Below are 21,930 nucleotides of genomic sequence, written 5' to 3' on the forward strand. Positions count from 1 at the left end.
GTCGCAAACTACTTTGCCTGGATTGTTATCTCCACAAAGAGAACAGAAGCCCGATGCCTCCCTTGCTCAATTTTGTGAAGATATTGTATATTTGTATGTTGCGTTGGCTTAATGTGTCTCTGGCTTTCAAAAATAGCATGATGATAACATGTATCATTTCTTTCTTCTGTCTTTTTGGCTGGGGTTGTCTTTTTGGATGTTTGGTCCACAGTGTGAATGCTTTCCAGCCCAAATCAGATTGCCTAATCTCCCTCTCTCCCTCTCCCTCCCTCCCTCCCCTCTAACTTCATTTTTCACCCCCCCCACCTCATTTCCCTGATTCCCCCATTTTCTTCTTCTCTCATTTCTGATGCCCTCAGCCTCATTTCAGCCCTGCAGTTGGCATGTCCATGGCAAAGTAGACCAGAGCTTCAGCGCAGGAGTTGCAGACTTGCTTCCGCTGTCTTCCCCATGTTGTAGAGAGAAGAGTATTTCCAGAGACCCCCCCATCTGTATGGAGGAAGTAGGTTTTTGGGTGGCTGGCAGACCTTTGCGACCAATTCTCTAACCTCAAGGAGTGTTATTTCTTTGAGATTAGAGCCCTGCCATTAGACAGTAGCCCTGGGTCTTGCCTTGGATGGCAAGAGAATAAAATGAAAAGCAGCAGATATCATTCTTCTGGTTTTGTGGTCCTAAAGTTCTGAAGAAGCTTCTTGGATCAGAAGTGAATTGTTTTCAAAGAAAAAACAAACAAGGAAGTCCAGTTTCCTATTGCAAAAAAGCACCTTTGGGAGAACTATGACCTGGATGATTGAGATGATTGTTCTTGGATCTCTTGGAATAATCATGCTTTGTGATTGGAGAACCGACAACCCCCCCAAAGAGCTATTGTCCCTCCCTCCCAGCCTCTCTTCTGCATGCATAAAGTCCTTGTTCTGCAGAATAGGGGGCTGGAAGTTTTGCACTGGCTAACAGCACTTAGTTCGGTCACGTGGAAGAGCTGCGTGTTTTTCTCCCTCTGTATCTCCTTCCCATCTTCCTTTACCTGGCTGCAGATCCAGGTATTTAGAGTGGAAGGCACATAACTTTATACAAATGTCCTGGACTATGGCCCTTGCTCAGCTGAGCATAAAAAGGAATAAAAAGAATTGTCTTATTCTCCAAATCACCCGACAGTAGAGAAGAAATAACAGGTGGAACATCATTAAAGAGAGAGCCAACCTAGAATGAAGGAGAAATTCCCTGACAGTGAGAACAATTAATCTGTGTAATGTAGGGGGTCTCCAAACTTGGCCCTTTTATGACTTGTGGACTTCAACTCCCAGAATTCCTCAGCTAGCATGCCTGGCTGAGGAATTCTGGGAATTGAAGTCCACAAGTCTTAAAGTTGCCAAGTTTGAAGACCTCTGTTTTACTGGGTAAAATTGGACCATTAATTCTCTGCAGCATCCTTATGGTCACTTGGTAGCTTAGCAACTGGCATGGATTTATGAGGGATGCAAATGGGATAGGGTTTCCTGCTTGAGCAGGGAGTTGGATCAGAACAGGGGTCTTCAAAGTTGGCCCTTTTATGACTTGTGGACTTCAACTCCCAGAATTCCTCAGCCAGCGTGCCTGGCTGAGGAATTCTGGGAGTTGGAGTCCACAAGTCATAAAAGGGCCAGGTTTGAGGACCCCTGGTGTAATGGCTTGACTCTGGAAGTTGTGGGTGCTCCATCATGAGGTTTTTAAGAAGAGATTGGACGGCCATTTGTGTGAAATGGTATAAGACCTCCTGCTTGAGGAGGGGGTTTGGTAGAAGACCTCTAAGGTCCTTTCCAAGTTTGTTATTTTGTAGATAGATGGACAGATAGATAGTCCTCATAATATGTCTAAATATGTTATAATCAAGGATATGTTTTCTAAAAGTGTATATGCCATGAGAAACAACCAAGAGGGTATTTTTTGGAGGGGGGGGAGGAGAATGTTTAAAGTTGCACAAGCAAATAGAAAATCTTGTTCCCTACCCAGAATGTTTTCAGAGTCAGCTTCGCCATCTTTTGCACCGTCCTCTCCCCTTTTGTTCCCAGCCAATTCTGAATGATAAAGGACATTCTTTAAAAACATCTGGTATTCATTTCCAAAATATACTGTCGTTTCTATTTTGTTTGTGGCAAATGGCTTGCTTGATGTTGTTATTCCCCTGCATTCTCTCCAGAATGAAAGTATTGGTAAATACGTGGATCCATTCTCTCTCTCTCTCTCTCTCTCTCTCTCTCTCTCTCTCTCTCTCTCTCTCTCTCTCTCTCTCTCTCTCTCTCTCTCTCTCTCTCTTTAAATGTATTTCAATTTTTTTTGAGCACCTCCATTTGTGTTTAAGAAGAGAGCCTCTTTCTCCAAGATTAACATTTCTTATGATTGTTCTTGACAGAGGATTTACTTTCAGAGGCCCTGTGAAGGATAACCAAAAAAGTGCATGGAACAAGACAATTTTGGCAGCCTGTATGAATTTTCAGGGGTTTTTAGGTCTTGGGTTGTTTTTTTTTTATGACCAGCTTCCTGAATGTGCCTGGAGAATGACAGGCATCTCTTAGGTTGGCTGACCCCACCTTTGGCTGCAGCCAAGGCATTGGCTGCTTTTTAGAATAAATTGAGGACAATGCTGGCCACTGGTTGCCAATTCTAAACATCAGGGATATGTATTCACTTAGCACTAACTTTTGGGAGGGGCCAAGGAGAGAGTGCAATTTCGTGAACTGGGCTTGTGGGGTTTAGAGACAGTCAGAGAGCCTCACTTGTACAGTTGTGCTCTCATCTGGACGGCCACGGCTGCCTTCCCTACGCTGACCAGAGAGTTGGGCTTTGCTACAGAGGTAAGGGCTTAAATACGCTCTCATCGAAAGCAAGAGGATAGGGAGTCCTTCCCTTTTGCAATTCCACCGTGGACTGTTTGCAGAGGAGTTTTGATGTGGTGTCAGGGGGAACCAACAAGGATGGAGGTTTTGCTGAACTAATCCGGTGACTTTCGGTTAACATTCTATCTCACATTAATGTGAAGTACGGGCACGCATGCAGTCACCCAGACAGATTTTTCCCACGCACCTTTCTCTCGTGCACGGGGAGAGAGGTGGCAGCCTTTGATTCCGCCGATGGGCCCTTTAATTGCACATCTGGCGCTGCAGTTCAGCCTTCCCCTTTTTTCCCCTTTGAAAAATTGTGCCTTGCCTGCTGCTCAGCCTTGACGCGAAAGGTGTGCAATTGAGCTTTGTATTTCTCCCTTTTGGGATTTTCTTTAAGCAGGAGAATTGGTGGGGTGGGGTGGGGGGTGGGGGAGAAAGAGATGCCAAAATCAGATTCCAAAAAACAAACAAAAAAACCCCTACATAGCAACAGACCCAAATCGGGCAAATTCTGGTTAAGATTAAGGATTTGATATCTTGTTGAAATACATGTCTTGTCCAGGCTGCCTTTCATTAGAAAAGGAGATGGTGGTGGTGGTGGGGTTTTGTTGACAATAGAGTCCATCTGTTTCTAATTTCTACCCTTGCTCCCCACAGCCAAGACGGTTCTAATGAGGGACCCTTTCTAGTTCATACAAGAAACTGTCCATGAGTGATTGGACAGTCGTGTTTGTATGTGGGTGAGGCAGCTTTTCATTCCGGAAAGAGAGAGAGAGAGCAGATTTTTTTAAAAAATAAAAAATTGGAGCATTTTTGCCATGCTCAGAGAATTTAACAGAGCAGAGAGCATTGATAATTTTACACAGGACAGAGTTTGTCCGGGCTGATCATGATGCGCATAAAAAAAGGGAAAAGCAATAGAAGGACAGTTTAAATAAGAGAGGAAAGCGGTTCCTTTTCCTTGTTCGATCATTGCTGTATTTGATGGACTCTTGAGCAAAATATTTCCTAGAAACTCTCCTGCTTCTTTTTGTTTTAGTCATAAAAACAATATGGCAAAAAAAAAAAAATAAATCTACCAGGAATTTCTACGCAAAAGCCTTTGCAATTTGAGAGACGGAAGAATTGTTTGTTGGACTACACCAAGTTCTTTCTCTGAAGGCTTTACTAAAATTGAAGTTTTAGGTATTTTAAGTGCATAAAGTACCTTAAAAATAACGATTAGGCTGAGAGATGTGTTTGATGACCTTGGTATTATTCAGGAGTGATCATTATGGAAGAAATTCCCTATCAAGCATGCAATCTCATAGGTACGATATGGAAAGATGATTAAATCTAGGATCAGACAAGAAATTCTTTTCCCCCCCCATCACTTCTCATTTAGTTTGATGAAAGAGAAATGGCTTTAGAAATTATTCCAAAGAAAACAATTGTCAGGGCTAGAATGTGGTGTCCTTCACGTATCAAGTTCTGGGGTGGCCAAGGTATGGGTGCTTTGAAGCTAAAACAGATTTTTATTTTGCTCAATTCCATTCACTTTTCCTTGGTGTTCTGCTTCAAGGGATGGTTTTGAAAGGGAAGGCATCTTCATTATCATCGGGTTAGGAAAAAAATGGCAAATATATACACAATTGTGATCTTATATGATAATACTGGAGAAGCATCGATCCTCACGACTTTAGGCAGCTGTGATGGAGATAGGCCCACTCCCCAAGAATTGGGGGCACAAAGTAGCTGTAACGTGGGAGATCACGTACAGGTTACTAGCAACTGGTCTGAAGAGGAGGAAGCTCAGAACCATGGGGTGTAACCACTGTCTCTTCCTCCTCCTTATACGTAGTATCAGCTATTGGAATTACAGTTTGGAATGGTTGGGAATGTTCTCAGATTCTGGCCTGGCCTCATCTATCCATGCTGGCAACTGGTTCATCCTGGTTAGGAAGGGCTCTAAAAAGTTTGCTGTTTGAGCTCATGAGCAAAATGGTTTTCCCAACTTGGTTGTGCTTTTTCTCAGCATCCCTTGGCTTGAACTCTCTGACTCAGTTCTTGGTTTATTGCCAATTTGTTGTTAGTTCAAAGTTGTGTCCGACCCATCACGACCTGATGGACAACGTTCCTCCAGGCCTTCCTGTCCTCTACCATCTTCTGGAGTCCATTTAGGCTCATGCTTACTGCTTCAGTGACTCCATCCAGCCACCTCATTCTCTGTCGTCTCCTTCTTCTCTTGCCCTCAACCTTTCCCAGCACGAGGCTTTTCTCCAGGAGTCCTTCCTTCTCATTAGGTGGTCAAATTATTTGAGTTTCAACTTCAGGATCTGGCCTTCTAAAGAGCAGTCAGGCTTGATCTCCTCTAGAACTGACCAGTTTGATCGCCTTGCAGTCCAAGGGACTCGCAGGAGTCTTCTCCAGCACCATAGTTCAAAGGCCTCCATTTTTTGGTGCTCAGCCTTTCTTATGGTCCAACTTTCACTGCCATACATTGCAACTGGGAAGACCATAGCCTTGACTATACGCACTTTTGTTGACAGGGTGATATCTCTGCTTTTTACTGTGCTGTCTAGATTTGCCATTGCTTTCCTCCCGAGGAGCAAGCATCTTTTAATTTCTTGGCTACAGTTCCCATCTGCAGTGATCTCGAAGCCCAGGAAAATAAAATCTGTCACTACCTCCATTTCTTTCCCATCTATTTGCCAGGAATTGAGAGGGCCGGATGCCATGATCTTGGTTTTCTTAATGTTAATAGCTGCCAATAGCTGCCTTTAACTCAGATTTGAGAATGGGTGACTTTAGACATTGGCCTGGAGAAAAGGGTTAACGCTTTTATAGCCACCAATGCAACCCTGTTCTGAATGATATTCCCAACCTTGCCCTTCTGCATTTGCTGTTTCCAGGAAAACAAGTTTTGCTTGGGCCATGTCTACAGGTAGTCCTCAACTTACAACCACCACTGAGCCCAAAATTTCTGTTATTAAGTGAGTTTTGTCCCATTTTATGACCTTTCTTGCCTCAGTCGTTAAGTGAATCATTGTTGATAATTTAGTAACTCGGTTGTTACGTGAATCTGGCTTCCCCATTGACTTTGCTTGTCAGGAGGTGGCAAAAGTTGCTCTCATGACCTTTGGATACTGCAACCATCATAAATGTGAATCCGTTGCCAAGCATCTGATTTTGGATCATATGATCATGGGGGATGCTGCAAAGGTCATAACTGTGAAAAATGGTCCTAAGTCACTTTTTTCCACTACCGTTGTAATTTGAAGTGGAAATGGAGTGGAAAGGATTGGGCTGAATTTGTGATGCTTCTTTCAGATTCCACCTGCCAGTTTAGAGAAACAGAAAGCATGACATCTATTTATCCCAGTTGACTGTACTTTCAAAACTTTTAACTATATGCAAAACTATGCTATTCAAAATATACTCTAAATCCATCTCATTAGAATGAAGATATTAGACAGCTCTCAAAAAGCTCAAAACCGAAATGTAATTGTAGTTTTACAAGTGCTTCAATTCTACAGTTGAGTGTGCAGCTGAGGTTATATTATGCCTTTCCACCTGGAAGCTTGTTCACTTGACCCTTGGATTCAGTGATCTGATTCTAGTTCAAGTCTTATCACTGTGGAATATTCAACACACGATCACCTCAGTTGCCCTTCGGAGCGCGCTGGTGGGGCTCAAGTTTTTACTGTGGGGCTCAAGTTTTTAGCAGAAATATCTGTAGCAGAGAAAGCCCTTAGCAGGTGCTCCTGTTGGCTTGCATAAGGATTCACAGTGCCTCAGCAAAGAAATCCATAGTCCTGTGCATCATGCAATGTTTTAAATATTAGAAGAAGAAAAAAATGTAGCTAGAAAGTCCAATCCAATCTTCTAAAATTTAGCCTGCCCCCCACTTAAAGGAGGGGGGAATTCTTGCCTGATGCATGTATTCATTTGATGAGATTTCATTAATGTTATTTGAAACATCCTTACAAATTTCAGCTGCCTCTTAGCAGGCAGCCTAGCATCGAGGTATCCAGTAGATTTCCCTGATTTCTAAACTTGATGAAGATATCTAGATTTCTTAAATAAGCGTTTTGAGGGGAAAATTGTACTTAAATATTTATTGAAACACACATTTCACATATTTATATATCGTAGACTACTTTTTAAATTTACAGATTAATTTTGATACAGAACAGAGTGAAAAGAGTAGACACATCTATTTACCCTTAATTTTATTGGTGGACAAGAAAAAGGAGATAAACAGTAGGCTATTATGAAACACGAGTAAGATGTTACATGGGCAGGACCTACAGTATATTGGAACTCTTTTCATGTGTGAAGCTGGTGATTTTCCAAAAATCAAACTGCTGTTCCATAGACCTGTGATAGTGCAGCACTGTATTTGTCACACGAATTGAAATTACGCATATCTCAGACAGGGGAGAAATAGGAGATGAAAGAAAGTTAAGTTGGAGTATGCATCATGTATTCTAAGAGTAAGCCAACTGACACGTTGATGGGCTATAACACTCCTGTAGAGCCAGTCAAAAGCTCAAATAGGATGGATCCTGAAGCATTTCCTGATCGTCATCACACTTGTACACTTCACGGTGCTTCTGTGAAAAGCAGAAATTGAAGACAAGTTGATGACTAAAAGCAGGGGTGTCAAACTGCCGGCCCGTGGACCGGATGTGTCATGCCGAAACCATGCTCACTGCAGCTCCGGCAATGGGGAAAAAGTCACGATACGTCATGACATGTCACGTGACGCCATGAGTTTGACACCCCTGACTTAAAGCAATGTTTCTTAATCTTGGTTACTTGAAGATGTGTGGACTTCAATTCAAAAAGCTGGCTGAGGAATTCTGGGAGTTGAAGTCCATACATCTTCAAGCAGCCAGGTTTGAGAAACACTGACTTAAAGTAACCAACAAAAATGGACCACATGCAACACACCCAAAACTTTGGCAAAAACTTTAATTTAGAAAGATGGATGTGTCTTTGGAGAAGAAATTTGCTGAATATTTGCAATCAACCTACTGATGAGTCTAATATTTATGATCTCAGCAGCTGGAACTAGGAAAGCAGTGGGAAAGTACCCTACTTGGAAAAGATTTTGCTCAGTGGAAACTTTCACTACATATTTCTCTGCTTGGCTCATGCAAATAATAAATAAAGAGAGAGTCCTTGGAGAGATATGACAGAATTAAAAACAATAAGTGCCTTGGCCATTCACACGTTCATTTGTTGTATGTCCTTAAATAGGGAGAAAAAAGTCCTATTGGGCATGTAATCCTTAACTGTCCACCAAATGTATTGAGAATTATTTTGCAAAAGTCAAAAAGGGAAGCAATGTTTTATGAGGCCAACCTCATAATCTACCGAGAAAAATAAAAGGGCATAAAATGCATTGGAGAACAAACAATTCTACACCAGGAGATCCTTAGAAGTTCTCAACCCTTTGAGGTAGACCAGTCTAAGAAACCAAAGTTATGAATTCTGATACTACTTTTGTTATAAGGTTACGGTAACAGAGTTTTGCAAGTCTCAGTTTGCCTCCCCCCTCCCTTTACCTTGAAGACAAGTAGAGAGGGTTAAGCCTGAGATGCTTTCTCAAATTACATTACTACTCTGGACTCAAATTCCATCTCTTCTTCCAACTCCACATGGTTATTCCTACCATCCATTACTGAAGTATGCTCTTTTATTTGGAAAAGTAAACATCTTAGATGATGATCTGGGTCCACGAATGGGAGATTTTATTTATTTATTTATTTATTCGGTTTATATACCGCCCTATTCCCAAAGGACTCAGGGTGGTTTACAAGGCAAAATTTAAAAACAATCCAATGTAAAATTAAAATAAAATTAAATTAAGTCTAGCCGCAAAAATTAAAATCACAATTTAAAAACATTAAACCCCTCAGTCCAGACCAGATAGCTCAAAGAGCCAGGTTTTTAGGTCCCGGCGAAATGAACGAAGGTCGGGGGCAGTCCGGAGTTCCGTTGGCAGTTGATTCCATAGGGCAGGCACACCCACAGAGAACGCCCTCCCCCTGGGGATCGCCCGTCGGCAATCCTTGACCGGCGGTACCCTGAGGAGGCCCTCCCTGTGGGAGCGCACAGGACGATGGGAAATTGACGCTGATTTTTTAGGGGGAAAAGCTCAAAGGCTGTTATGAGAGGGAAACAGAAATGTATAGCTGATTCGAGTGGGATAGTTATGATGGTGCACTAAAAAAAATCAAGAGAATTAAGAAGAATTGGGACAGATGGCAGGGCAGAGGTGTCCCCAGGTGGAGTTAAGAAAATCTGGATAGCTGCTATGCTGTAAGGTCCATTCTGGTTTTTATGTGTAGTTGCCATCTGTTCACTTTTTTGACCATATCCCGTGTGGCATGGATATGGCACAAAATAGTTATCTATCAACTATTAAATTTCAAACTCACTCCAGGTGTAAAAGGTGGCATATATGGGTGTGTTCCTCATTTTATTCTCATAATGACAACTATGAAGTAATCCAAAATCACCCAAGAACTGCCACGGTTAGAAGGGAACTGGAATCTAAATCTTCCCAGCCTGTATCCAACACATTAACTATGATGTGGTGACTTCAGCATGGTGGTTTGAAGACATATTGACCCCACTTTCCCAAAGACAATACAACCGTTTGTTGTAAATGCACAGAGTCACTTAGCTGAAATGGGTGGTATAGAAATTTGATTGATTGATAAGTAAATAAATAAACAAAAAAAATCAACCATCACAGTTGTATTTCCACTTACTATGTGTATTAATCTATTATATTAAAATCATCAAAAGAAATGAATAAAAAGTGTATATGTGAGAGAAATGGCAGGTCAGTGATTTTTTTTAAAAGTGTCAGCTGGTTGAGTATATCAAGTCAATGAAAAAGTTAGATGAGGAATGCTGGCAAGAAGAAATATTAATATCTGATGTTAAAAAAAATCCAGGATCATGTACATTTAAAGTATTAACCTTATTCAGAAGCTAAGCGTTTATTTATTTGTTTATTTTGGAAAATGCTGATGATTTTCTGAGAAAGTTTGCTGTTGATGGCGATTTAGAATACTTTTCAATGTTGAGGAGCCCACTTGTGGTGGAATGGAGATTTTCGATGTTTATGTATCTAAGATATTTGTATGAAGTATTACTACACTTGAACAGCAGTAGCACTTATATACTGCTTCATAGTGCTTCACAGCCCTCTCTAAGTGGTTTACAGTGTCAGCATATTGCCCCCAACAATCTGGGTCCTCTTTTACCTACCTCGGAAGGATGGAAAGCTGAGTCAACCTCGAGCCAGTGAGGATCAAATGCCTGGCAGTGAGCAGAGTTAGCCTGCAATACTGCATTCTAACCACTGCGTCACCACAAATGCCTGCTAAGCGAGACATACTAACATTTATCTATGAGTAATCTATCATGATGATAGTCCTGGATGACGGAGATAGAAAAAGTGCTGCAGGTCTGAATGTATTCATTTCTGCAAGCAGCAATATAGAGGTAGACAAGTTTACCTATCCTTTTGTTTGCGCTTTTTTGAGGAGAATGCTGATCTGAAGTCACTTCCTTTTACCTTATTTCATAGGCTCACATATTAGTCTCAAAAATCAGAGGTAGCTCCCAGTCAAGAGTCTGCTTGTAAGGCCAGGAGAAAAGAAAGTGAATGTTTCATTTGCAGTGGCTTGGTTCATTTGTAAATTGGCCCTGGAGAGGAAGACAAAATAAATAAAAACTGCATCCGAAAAGTGACAGCTCATGTTAGTGCTATGTAGAAGGCAGAAAGGAAATACAGGTAGTCTTCGACCTATGAGCACAATTGTGGCCAAAATTTCTGTTGCTAAGTGAGACATTTGTTAAGTGAATTCTGCCCCATTTTACGACCTTTCTTGCCACAGTTGTTAAGTGAATCACTGCAGCTGTTAAGTTAGTAACACGGTTGTGAAGTGAATGTGGCTTCTCCACTGACTTGGCTTGTCAGCAGATCACAAAAGGTAATCACGTGACCCTGGGACACTGCATCCGTCATAAACATGAACTGGTTGCCAAGCATACGAATTTTGATCATGTGCATGGGGAAGCTGCAATGGCCGTAAGTGTGAAAAAAGGTCACAGCTCACTTTTTTCAATGTGGTTGTAACTTCAAACAGTCGCTAAATGAACAATTGTCAAGGACTACCTGTATGGCAATGAATGTGAGAAATAGATCACCAGATAACATCTGATTTGTTTCTTCCCCAATTTCTAATTTCATTAAAGAGAAAGAGGTCATTTCATTGAGTGAGCAGGAATCTGCAGTTTTGACAAATGGAAAAAAAATATGGGAGGCTCTGTTGTGCATTACGCAAAGGAGAGGTGTTCGGTTTAATAATTAAAGATGCATTCTACGTGGAGTCAGTTCTGCTCTTAGTAAAATACATTACAGAGAAAGGAGATGATGTAAGATTTAAAAGCAATAATTGTTCTATAGCCGACACTGGGGAATTGCTCAGGAAAGTCACTTTCGAGAAAAATGGACTTCTTGAATTAGACTGTGCAGAAGATAAAAACAAAAGCAGCGCAAAATTTGCAACCAGAGAAATGATGCAACTAAATGGCATCTGGTAATGGAGCAGAGAGACCCAGGTGGTAATTGGAAGACTTAGCCAAAGGACTGAAGCTGACGTCTTGTCTGAATCAGCCAAGGTGTGCGTGTTATATGAAGGCCCAGAACTGAGCCAATGAATCTGGGGGGGGGGGAGGGGTGAGAAAAAGTGACAAGCTGTTAGAACTAGGTCACTTGTCGGCCAATGCATGTCACCGCAGCAGGTGGAAACAAATACTGTATATCCTCACAACCATACAGTATTGCCCAAGACACATATTTTGCTACTTGGCACACAGTGAAAACAGTCAGTTACCAGTGAGATTTTAAACAACACATGTGGCTTTATTAAGCAGTAGCTTTGGGAAGGTAAAGCTGATCCTTGCCTTAACCCAGATCCAGAATTGACAGGCGAACAGGCATTCTCACCTATCCGGGTGGTTTTTGTCATCTGTTCCAAAGATAAGGATAGCTAAGAAAATTGCAAAGAATCTCAACAAGGCAGCAGAGATGAAAGGAGAGATATGATCTTGGCATCCAGATAGAAAGTGAAAAGAATTATCCCCTCAGTCAAAGACCAAAGATAAAAGATACTTAAGCTAACTGAAACCAATGAAGCCAGTGTGCGCATGGAAACCAACTTCCCCAAATAAAGTGCAAATAGTGTTCTTGTGCCTAAGACTGACAAAATGTAGGGTTTCATTGGAAAGCTCCAGTATTGAGCCACAATGAGAAAGCCAAGCATTTCTGCGTAAGTCCAAATCCTGAGTAAAGCAAATGTACCAACCAGGAGGGTGCTGGATTAGAGTCAAGAGAATAAGCAGGTATCTTAAGGCTACCGGACAATTCCTGAAGCAGCTTTGGATAATGCTTTTCAGCAGCCTCCCAAATCCATGCAAAAGCATTGCCCTGTTCTTGCATAAGTTTTAAAGGCGAGAGCATTCTTGTGTGGTGTTTGCAGCCTCCAAAAATCATCTGAGAATGGGGATGTGCTTTGAAAGAATAGTTGTCAGGTGCTGGTGGCGTGTCACCCAAAATATGTGCTGTCACCTTTGACACATGGATCAAAGGTCCATCATCACTGTGCTAGCCTTTGCTTATCTCTGTGATGTATTTCATGCAAATGTAACATCTTTCTGTTATAAAGTTTCTACTCTCAAGAACTTTCACACACCCATAGAAAGACTTCAAGCTCCAACAGTCAAAAGCTGCTGAGTCTAATAAGACCAAGAGGTCTGTCCTCCCAATTTCTAGGTCCCAATGAAGCTCACTCACCACCCATCAAAGTAATCAATACTTTTCCTGCAGTGCTGAATGCAGGTAGAGTTGGGTTGAGCAACTGTTTCATTTTGAACATTCTACATGGCAAGAAAATGTAGATCTAACTCTAGCCAGCAAGATCAATCAGCCACCTATGGCAATCAACACAATGACAGAAATCCCAGCCAGGTTATCCTCATATTCAAGGTATAATCTTGAATTTTACTCTTCAGCTTCCTATTCTATGCTGGTGATCGCTGTCATGCTTGGGCTTCTGTTTTAATTTAGTTTTGCCGTGATGTTGATCACATCTCTTTTACCTGCCATCTGGAAATTATCCTTTTTTCAAATAACCTTTCTCCACCCCCCACCCCAAGTTTGCTTCCTTTATTTCTTTGTTGCCACTTCGTTTCCCAAGGGCGCAGGTTCAAAGGACAAATTGTGATTTGGAACACGTGTGGTTGTGCATGTAGAAACCGGTCAGGAACACCTCAAACTAAGCGTGCCTTTTCTCAGTTTCATGCTTCAGCTGTGGAAAACAGCCCTGCAAGTCCAGGAAAATGACCCAAATTATTACTATAATTTTGAATATGAAAGAAGGGAAAAGATTAATAACGTGGGACCCATTTACCAGGCTGTTCTTTTAAACTACTGTAATTATATTCAATATAGTTACATGCACATTCACTCCCATCATATTGAATGTTTGGTGTTTGCATTAAAACACTACAGCCTGGCCCTTCCTACTTTATAGGGAGCAGATGTTGACCCCAAACTAGTTGTGTCCAACTCGGTGAGACCTTTGGAAGAACTTCTTTTCTGGAAGGGCATTTCAACAACAGACTTCTCCATAGATTCCCTTGGAAAGCTTCTGAGAAATAACAGAGTGAGTCACGGACTATTAGGCAGAACCAAAGGCACGTGGCTGCACTCAAGGCCACGCAATTGTATAGTACAGGGTGTAGAAAGTACTGTTTTCCAGGAGTTATAAAACCTCTGCCTCCTGAGGATGCAATTTATGTGCCAGATGTGATGCTGCTGCTGTGCAGGTGTGATCAGTGTGAGAGGAATGGCCATTCTGGAAGCAAACAGATGGTCTCTTGATGTAATCAATGTAAATTATGGTGACTTATACCTGGGCGCAATATAAAACTAAACATGCATCGCTTACTCCAGCCATTTCCTCATGTGCATGAAAGGGAACCGGCACTCATTAGCCTCCAGGAAAGCATATGGTCATAATGCAGCAATACAGCAATAATAAAAATATATGGGAGCTTTGCTAGGGATGGGCGTCCTACTGGGACTTTCAGAATTCCACCAAAATGAAGTCACAGAAAGTGAAGATGAAGGCGCTTTTGTCCTTTGTTCTTCTTCTTAACAATTAAAGGGGATGGCATCGGTGTGTGGCACATCTTGCTTTTCACTTTGGGCTTATTATCTGTGGTTGTCAGGCTCTTTGACAGTGTCAGCAAAACAAATGTCCGGGCGACTCTCAATGGGGCTGAGCTGAGGTTTTGGAAGCAGCTTCAAAGTCCTGCCAAGTTGGCGTGGAAACTCCTTGGAAAGCAACAGACACCCGAAGGCTCATTTCACAGCAGTTGTAATGTACAGCAGTCCTGATTGTTTCCTCAAAACTGGAACACTCAGAGAAGTAATTGGAAGGGCTGGAAGTGATTTAAGGAAGGCATCCCTTGTATTCTTTGATCTTAGTTCTCCCACTGTCTTTCAGGAAGTTTTGAGAAAGTCATACGAATCCCCAGTTCATCAGAACCAAGAGTGGAATGACTACCTCTATCTAAACCAGGGGTAGGCAACCTCGGCTCTTTTATTACCCATGGACTTCAACTCCCAGAATTCCTGAGTCAGCTAGGAATTCTGGGAGTTGAAGTCCATGAGTCATAAAAGAGCTGAGGTTGCCTACCCCTGCCCTAAGATGATCCCATTGCTTATACCAGACATGTCAAACACAAGGCCGGGGGCCAGATCTGGCCCGTGAAGTGGTTTCATGTGGCCCCCGAAGCCGTTCTGGAAACAGTGAGGGAACGGTTCCCGCTGCCTTGGCCCTGGCCCAGAGACCCTCCTTCTGCGAGAGACCCCCAGATCTGTCCCACTCCTGCCCAGGCCCCCATAGGCACCCTTGATGCCAATGATGTAGAGCTGGCCATGCCCACCCAGTAGGCCATATGCACTCCAGCTGCGCCCACCCAGTAGGCCGCACCCACCCTGGCCATACCCACCCGGCCCCCCGAGGGCAACCACAATGCTGATGTGGCCCTCAATGAAATTGAGTTTGACACCCCTGGCTTATACTGACCCTAAAGGTGACCTTTTAAGATTTATTTATTAAATGAACTTTAGAATGAATAATAAACAAATCTGGGTTTTACCAATCCATTACATTCTCTTGACCTTCTGCCAGTGCCCAGTTTGACAGTTAGCTTCCACAATCAATTTACCTCTGGAAATGTTAGTCTGTTCCTGGATTTCAGGAAGCGCTCTGGCTTTTTTTTCTAGTTACTTTGGCCTACTTGGGGGAAAGAAGAAAGGACCCCATCTTGACCTGTTTCATATTGTGCTCAAAGGGATATGGGATGCTGAGAGTAATCTGGACTTGAAGTAGAAATATGTGGCTCTATATTTAGTTGCCTTGCAGGAAATTTGGAATAGGAGATTCTAGCACCTGCCTAGATAATTTAGGTGAAAACCTGCACAGTTCAGCGATTTCTAGGGCATTGTTGTTGTTGTTAGCTCTTTCTTTCACTGTCAACTGATGATTTCTCTTAATGTCTGAGCATGCCATTTCTTCTGCTTCACCTGCCAGCTACTGGGCGGTGGGGGTGGGGGTGGGGGGAACAGGAGGCACAGAGATTCTGATCTCTTTGGGAATAGATCAAATTACACATTTGTTTAAAAATATCATCTTTAACTTGTTGTTGTGTTGTTGTTAGCTGCGAAGTCGTGTCCAACCCATCGCGACCCTATGGACAACGTTCCTCCTGGCCTTCCTGTCCTCTACCATCTTCTGGAGTCCATTTAAGCTCATACCTACTGCTTCAGTGACTCCATCCAGCCACCTCATTCTCTGTCATCCCCTTCTTCTCTTGCCCTCAACCTTTCCCAGCATTCGGCTCTTCTCCAGTGAGTCCTTCCTTCTCATTAGGTGGCCAAAGTATTTGAGTTTCCACTTCAGGATCTGGCCTTCTAAAGAGCATTCAGGGTCGATTTCCTCTAGGACTGACCGGTTTGATCACCTTGCAGTCCAAGGGACTCACAGGAGTCTTCTCCAGCACCATAGTTCAAAGGCCTCAATTCTTTGATGCTCAGCCTTTCTTATGGTCCAACTTTCACTGCCATACATTGCAACTGGGAAGACTGCAAAGCTGCTCTGCTCTGTGCTGGCCACTCATGCACGACCATGCATCCTTTCTGAACTTCACCATGCCTTGCTTCCATTCTCACACACCTCCTCACAACTTTGTTCACCCTCTCCAAGCTTTGCTGCTCCTGGCTCACATCTTCCCCAAGCCTTGTGATGCCTCCTCCACCCTCTGTGTACTCCTTTTACCCTCAAGCCTCCCACACACCTGGCAGCACCACATACCTTACCTGCTTTCCAGTCTGCATGCAAACCACCTGGGACTTGCAATATCCTGTTGTTTTCCCCATTGTCTTGCTTGTGAAAAGCTGGCAAGAAGTTGCCTTGCCTAATGACCATGTGGGATTCTGTTAGCAATAGCAACTGGGACTGCAAGGATTGCTGTCACTCAGCAGTGCAGTTACATTTTATGATCACTTAATGGTGGAAGTTCTGGCCCCAACTGCCATTCTAAGTCAAAGACTACTGTAATATTATCCACGTGACTGCTACATACTCCATCTGATGATGTCCCTTTGGAGAGGTGTCACTGTGGTTGTTTGAAGTCAGCGTTAACTATGAAGAAATCAGTGGAGTGGCAGAAATTGATACAGTAGGTCAGAATCCAGCTTCATTTTGACTTCCCGAGTCAGACATTTTCCTCTTTAAACTTATTTCCAGTGTAGACATTCCAGCTTCCAATCATGGACAGCACATCTTGCTTACATATTATGTCGATTTCAAATGGAACTTGATCATAAATCACATCAACCTCCCCTCCTTCTGCATTAGTGGTTGGAGGATAAACTTGGATGGTCATCATATTAAAGAACTGCTATAACAGTGAGATGGGCAGCATAAAAATATAATAAATTAAATATAATAAATAATTGTCCGCAAGTCTAATTGATATTCTTCAGTCATTGACTGCATAAGTACTGTTCTTGCTATACCCTTCCTAGCTATAAAAGCAAACACTGTTCCTGCTTTCTTTTTCATGTCCTGAATAATAAACAATGTGATTTGCTGACTGAAAGTGACCAAACCCTGTACATCTTGATTTGCTGATCCCTTTACAGCACTCTCTGAGCAGTTTACAATGTCAACATTATTGCCCCTAACAATCTGAGTCCTCATTTTACCAACTTTGGAAAGACGGAAGGCTGAGTCAACCATGAGCCCATCAGGATCGAACTTCAGGCTGTGGTCAGAGTTTGCCTGCAATACTGCACTTTAACCACTGCGCCATCAGGGCCCTTTCACTGTGTTGAGCTTCGCTTCTTATGTCCGTGTACCCATTGTACCCCTCTCTTTAGATTTGATTGTTCTGCATGGCAACATCAGCAACTGAGTCTGCCAAAAGCCTTAAGCTTGTCATATAATTAATAACACTCTCAAAGATCCTCAAATCTTCCTCAGTTGCAAGTTGAGTGCCACTCAACCTGAAAAACCCCATCAGCTGGCAGTATATGGCCAATTGTTTTGGATTGGCTATTCACATGGTTTTCTAGGTAAAAGTACAAGAGTTGTTCACTGCTGCTTTCTTTCAATTAATGCCAGTCTGAATTCCAGTCTGAATTAATGCCTTTGCCATTGTCACTACAGTACAATGATCAACTGCCTCCAGCGTCTTCCTTATTGCTGCTGTCCAATGTAGGTGTTTACTTGCTTTAGCTGGGCAGCTAGGAGGACCTTCACGCCTTAGGTGGTGTCTCTGCTAAGATGATATAATAATAAACCTTTATTGTCAAAGTACAACATGTGTACATTGAGATTAGCTGAGCCTCCCCCCCCGTGCTCTCTCCCCCCCAACAGACAGTGACAACAAACCCTCTATCCTACTACACCATGTGAACCAACTACACCACGCACCAGCCTCCCAAGTCAATTCTCCATAAGTTCACAGAGATTATGTCCCATTTAAAAGCTTAACAGCCCATGGATAAAAGCTGTTCTTCAGCCTGTTGGTACGGCTGGCTATACTCCTATATCTCCTACCCGATAGTAGGAGAGTAAAGAGATACCGTCCAGGGTGTGAGTCGTCCCTGAGAATTTTCCTCACTCTTCCAAGGCAGCGAGCCCTGGCGATGTCATCCAGTGGTGTCAGGGGACAGCCCACAATGTCTTGTGCTGTGCTCACTACCCTCTGTAATACTTTCCTGTCCACAGCTGTCAGACCAGCATACCAAACCACAATACCATAAGAGAGGACGCTCTCTATAGTAGACAGGTAAAAGAGGGTCATTAGCCGTTGTTCTATATATTCTTGGCAAACACTTTCAATGTTCTTTGCTCATCCCTCCCAAGAAAACCCTCTGCCCCACCATGATGAGCCAGCATAGCAGGACCTCGGTGGGTGTTTATATCTGTGCTTAATTCTGTTAAAACTCCTTAAGCCACAAGGCCTTCCTAATGTCTGCTGAATTCCTGTGTTCTTTGTGGGACTGACCTTGGCCTTGACTTCCTTTTCAATTGCGCTGTCAGTCTTACTTTTGAGCTTTCTGAGGAGTTTATCCTTCCATCCACAGCTGCCTTTCTCCAGTGACTCTTGCTTCTTGGCTCACCTCAAACTGAGATCCCTGGCCAAGTTTGAAATCCAGGCCTTCAGCTGGGAGTTTGAGCCAGTGACGATTTGGGGGATGAATTTGGCTACGTGATGCTTGAGTTCACAGAAAAGGTGCCACCATGCATAGACATCAAGACAGATGCACCAGAGGCCACAGTCAAGGGCCCTCTCGGGATTAAACAAGGCAAATAGTGTTGGTGGCAGCAACGTTTTGATTTCAGCATCTGCGCTACTGCAGGCATGTGGGAAATCCATTGCGTATGATTCTAGTCGTTGTACTTTGTGTTCCTGAAGGTTGGAAGGAAAGGTCGAACTTGTCAATTTTGGTTTCTTTCGGTTTTCCCCTCTTTTTTTGAAAGCTCTCAGATCTTAAGTTTGTTCTTTTTTTTTTGAAGTTCATACCACCTTTGTATGTACAGGTAGTCCTCGACTTACAACAGTTCATTTAGTGATCATTCAAACTTACAACAGCACCTAAAAAAAGTGACTTATGACCATTTGTCACACTTATGACCGTTGCAGCATCCCCATAGTCACATGATTTACATTTAGATGCTTGGGAATGGTTTTCCTATTTATGACGGTTGGAGTGTCCGGGGCAGGTCATGTGATCACCTTTTGCGACCTTCTGACAAGCAAAGTCATTGGGGAAGCCAGATTCACTAAACAACCGTGTGACTAATTTAACAAATGCATTGATTCACTTAGCAAAGGTAGCAAGAAAAGTCGTAAGATGGGGCAAAACTCACTTAGCAAATTTCTCACTTAGTAACATAATCTCTGAGCTCAATTGTGGTCGTAAGAGGAGGACTACCTGTGTTTTATTACACATTGCTTCAAAGAATACACATTTTGTTTGCAGGTGTTCCTTACATGTGCAGATATTTTGCAAAAAAATAGATCTTTTAATACAATGTCTTTTGTACATTGTTTTCACAAGAATATGATGCCTTGTGCAGATATTTACTTTATTAAAAAAGCAATATATTAGCAAACTGTGTGCAAATTATCATGGCTCTGGAGCCCAACAAAGTAAAAGAGAGACTAATGAAGGGCAAAATCCCCTTAACCTGAAGCTGTTTTTGTTCTTGGCAGTGTTTCAAGGCCATAGGAGTCTGTGTTTTCACCTTGCATTCCTCTGTCTTCTTTCTGATTAGTCTGGCTTCTACCACTGCTACAGAATTATTGGGCTCTGTTAATTGTAATTAATAGGGGCGTGGTGGCTCAGTGGGTTAGGACACTGAGCTTGTCGATCAGAAGGTCGGCAGTTTGGCGGGTCGAATCCCGAGTGCTGCATAACAGAGTGAGCGCCTGTTACTCGTCCCAGCATCTGCCAACCTAGCAGTTTGAAAGCACGTAAAAATGCAAGTAGAAAAATAGGGACTACTATGGTGGGAAGGTAACAGCGCTCCGTGCGCCTTTGGCGTCTAGTCATGCCGGCCACATGACCACGGAGACGTCCTCGGACAAGCGCTGGCTCTTCGGCTTTGAAACGGAGATGAGCACCGGCCCCTAGAGTTGGAAACGACTAGCACGCATGTGCGGGGGAAACTTTACCTTTACCTTAATTGTAATTAACTCCTAAATGTCATAAAAAGCTAGACATGACCAAGGAGTCATTGACTCTGAACATCTTGAAACCATCTTCTAAAAGCATAGGAAACATAATAAGTTTAAAAGAAATGTGGGAGAAAAATAGATTAAAAAAACACACACAATGCAGTTTAGATATGCGTTTGTGTATGCATGTGCTACAAATATTCTACATAAAACTTCATGATAATTTACACTTGCTCATGAGAGTGGATTTTCTTGAGACTCCTAAACATGTCTATACAAACCCCTGAGTAAGCCAACTATAGTGAGAAGAACTAGTTTAATAGACTGTTTGCCTTCTAAGTGCCTCAGCAGTGGTGATTTATATTTGGAAGGACCCCAAACCTCTTTTGCATTGGAGAAAATATATGATTTTTATCTTGGGTGTTGCTGCTTTGTTCCATTCTGCCTGCTTTGCAAACTACATTCCATTTCATAGAAGTGTTGAAACGTGACACAACTAAAAAGTTTTATGCAAGTGCATTTATGAAATGTATATGATTTATTAGCAAACACAATGCTGAAAAGCTGATTAACGCACACAATGCTGAAGGTGGAAATGATGGGCTGCCTATCTTGGATCCTGTCTGATCCAAGTGCCAACAGTGGGAAGATCACATAACTTTGACAATTATTACAGTCTTTCTTTTTTTTATAAAATTGTTGAAGCTTGTTTAGAGAGGGCAGCAGTCTAGCTGGAAAACCTTCAGCCTAAGAGAGGAAAAAACACTCAGTCCTTTGATGCTTTTGGTTAGCAAGAAGGAGCCAACTGCATAACTGAGCTTCAGTAGCCAGCATGACTGTTGCAGAGCAGCTTGTAATGAAAAAGATAAATCTATATAAGCAGCTGTACAGGAAATTTTAACCGCAGACATTTTAAAGGTCCATTCTGGTAGTCAAGAAGACTATGGAAGCAGATGTGTGGCCTGTTGAAACAGGATTACAGCAATGTCCAATCGGAGATATATAGGGCAACTTGTTCAAGGAAATTGAAGCCTATTCGTTTTAGCCTAAGCTTTCTCAAAAGCAACAAACATACCATTAGTTTTCTTCCACTGTCAACTGATGATTTCTCTTAATGTCTGAGCATGCCATTTCTTCTGCTTCACCTGCCAGCTACTGGGCAGTGGGGGTGGGGGTGGGGGGAACAGGAGGCACAGAGATTCTGATCTCTTTGGGAATAGATCAAATTACACATTTGTTTAAAAATATCGTGTTTAACTTGTTGTTGTTGTGTTGTTGTTAGCTGCGAAGTCGTGTCCGACCCATCGCGACCCTATGGACAACATTCCTCCAGGCCTTCCTGTCCTCTACCATCTTCTGGAGTCCATTTAATCTCACGCCTACTGCTTCAGTGACTCCATCCAGCCACCTCCTTCTCTGTCGTCCCCTTCTTCTATTGCCCTCAATCTTTCCCAGCATTAGGCTCTTCTCCAGTGAGTCCTTCCTTCTCATTAGGTGGCCAAAGTATTCGAGTTTTAGCTTCAGGATCTGGCCTTCTAAAGAGCAGTCAGGATTGATCTCCTCTAGGACTGACCGGTTTGATCGCCTTGCAGTCCAAGGGACTCGCAGGAGTCTTCTCCAGCACCACAGTTCAAAGGCTTCAATTCTTTGATGCTCAGCCTTTCTTATGGTCCAACTTTCACTGCCATACATTACAACTGGGAAGACTGCAAAGCTGCTCTGCTCTGTGCTGGCCACTCAT

At 42.7% G+C, this 21,930-nt stretch overlaps 1 protein-coding gene across 1 annotated transcript in view; it reads left to right on the top strand.

Moving 5' to 3' along the window:
• Positions 1–2,659: 2,659 nt before the first annotated feature.
• Positions 2,660–21,930, top strand: part of CALD1 (caldesmon 1) — a 223,128-nt gene continuing 203,857 nt past the window's right edge. Inside the window, exon 1 of the mRNA XM_083365290.1 lies at positions 2,660–2,831. The gene's annotated coding sequence lies outside the window, so the exon portion shown is untranslated. The remainder of the gene's footprint in view (positions 2,832–21,930) is intronic.

This window comes from Vipera ursinii, assembly GCF_947247035.1.
Source record: "Vipera ursinii genome assembly, chromosome: 6".
Lineage (NCBI taxonomy): Eukaryota > Metazoa > Chordata > Lepidosauria > Squamata > Viperidae > Vipera > Vipera ursinii.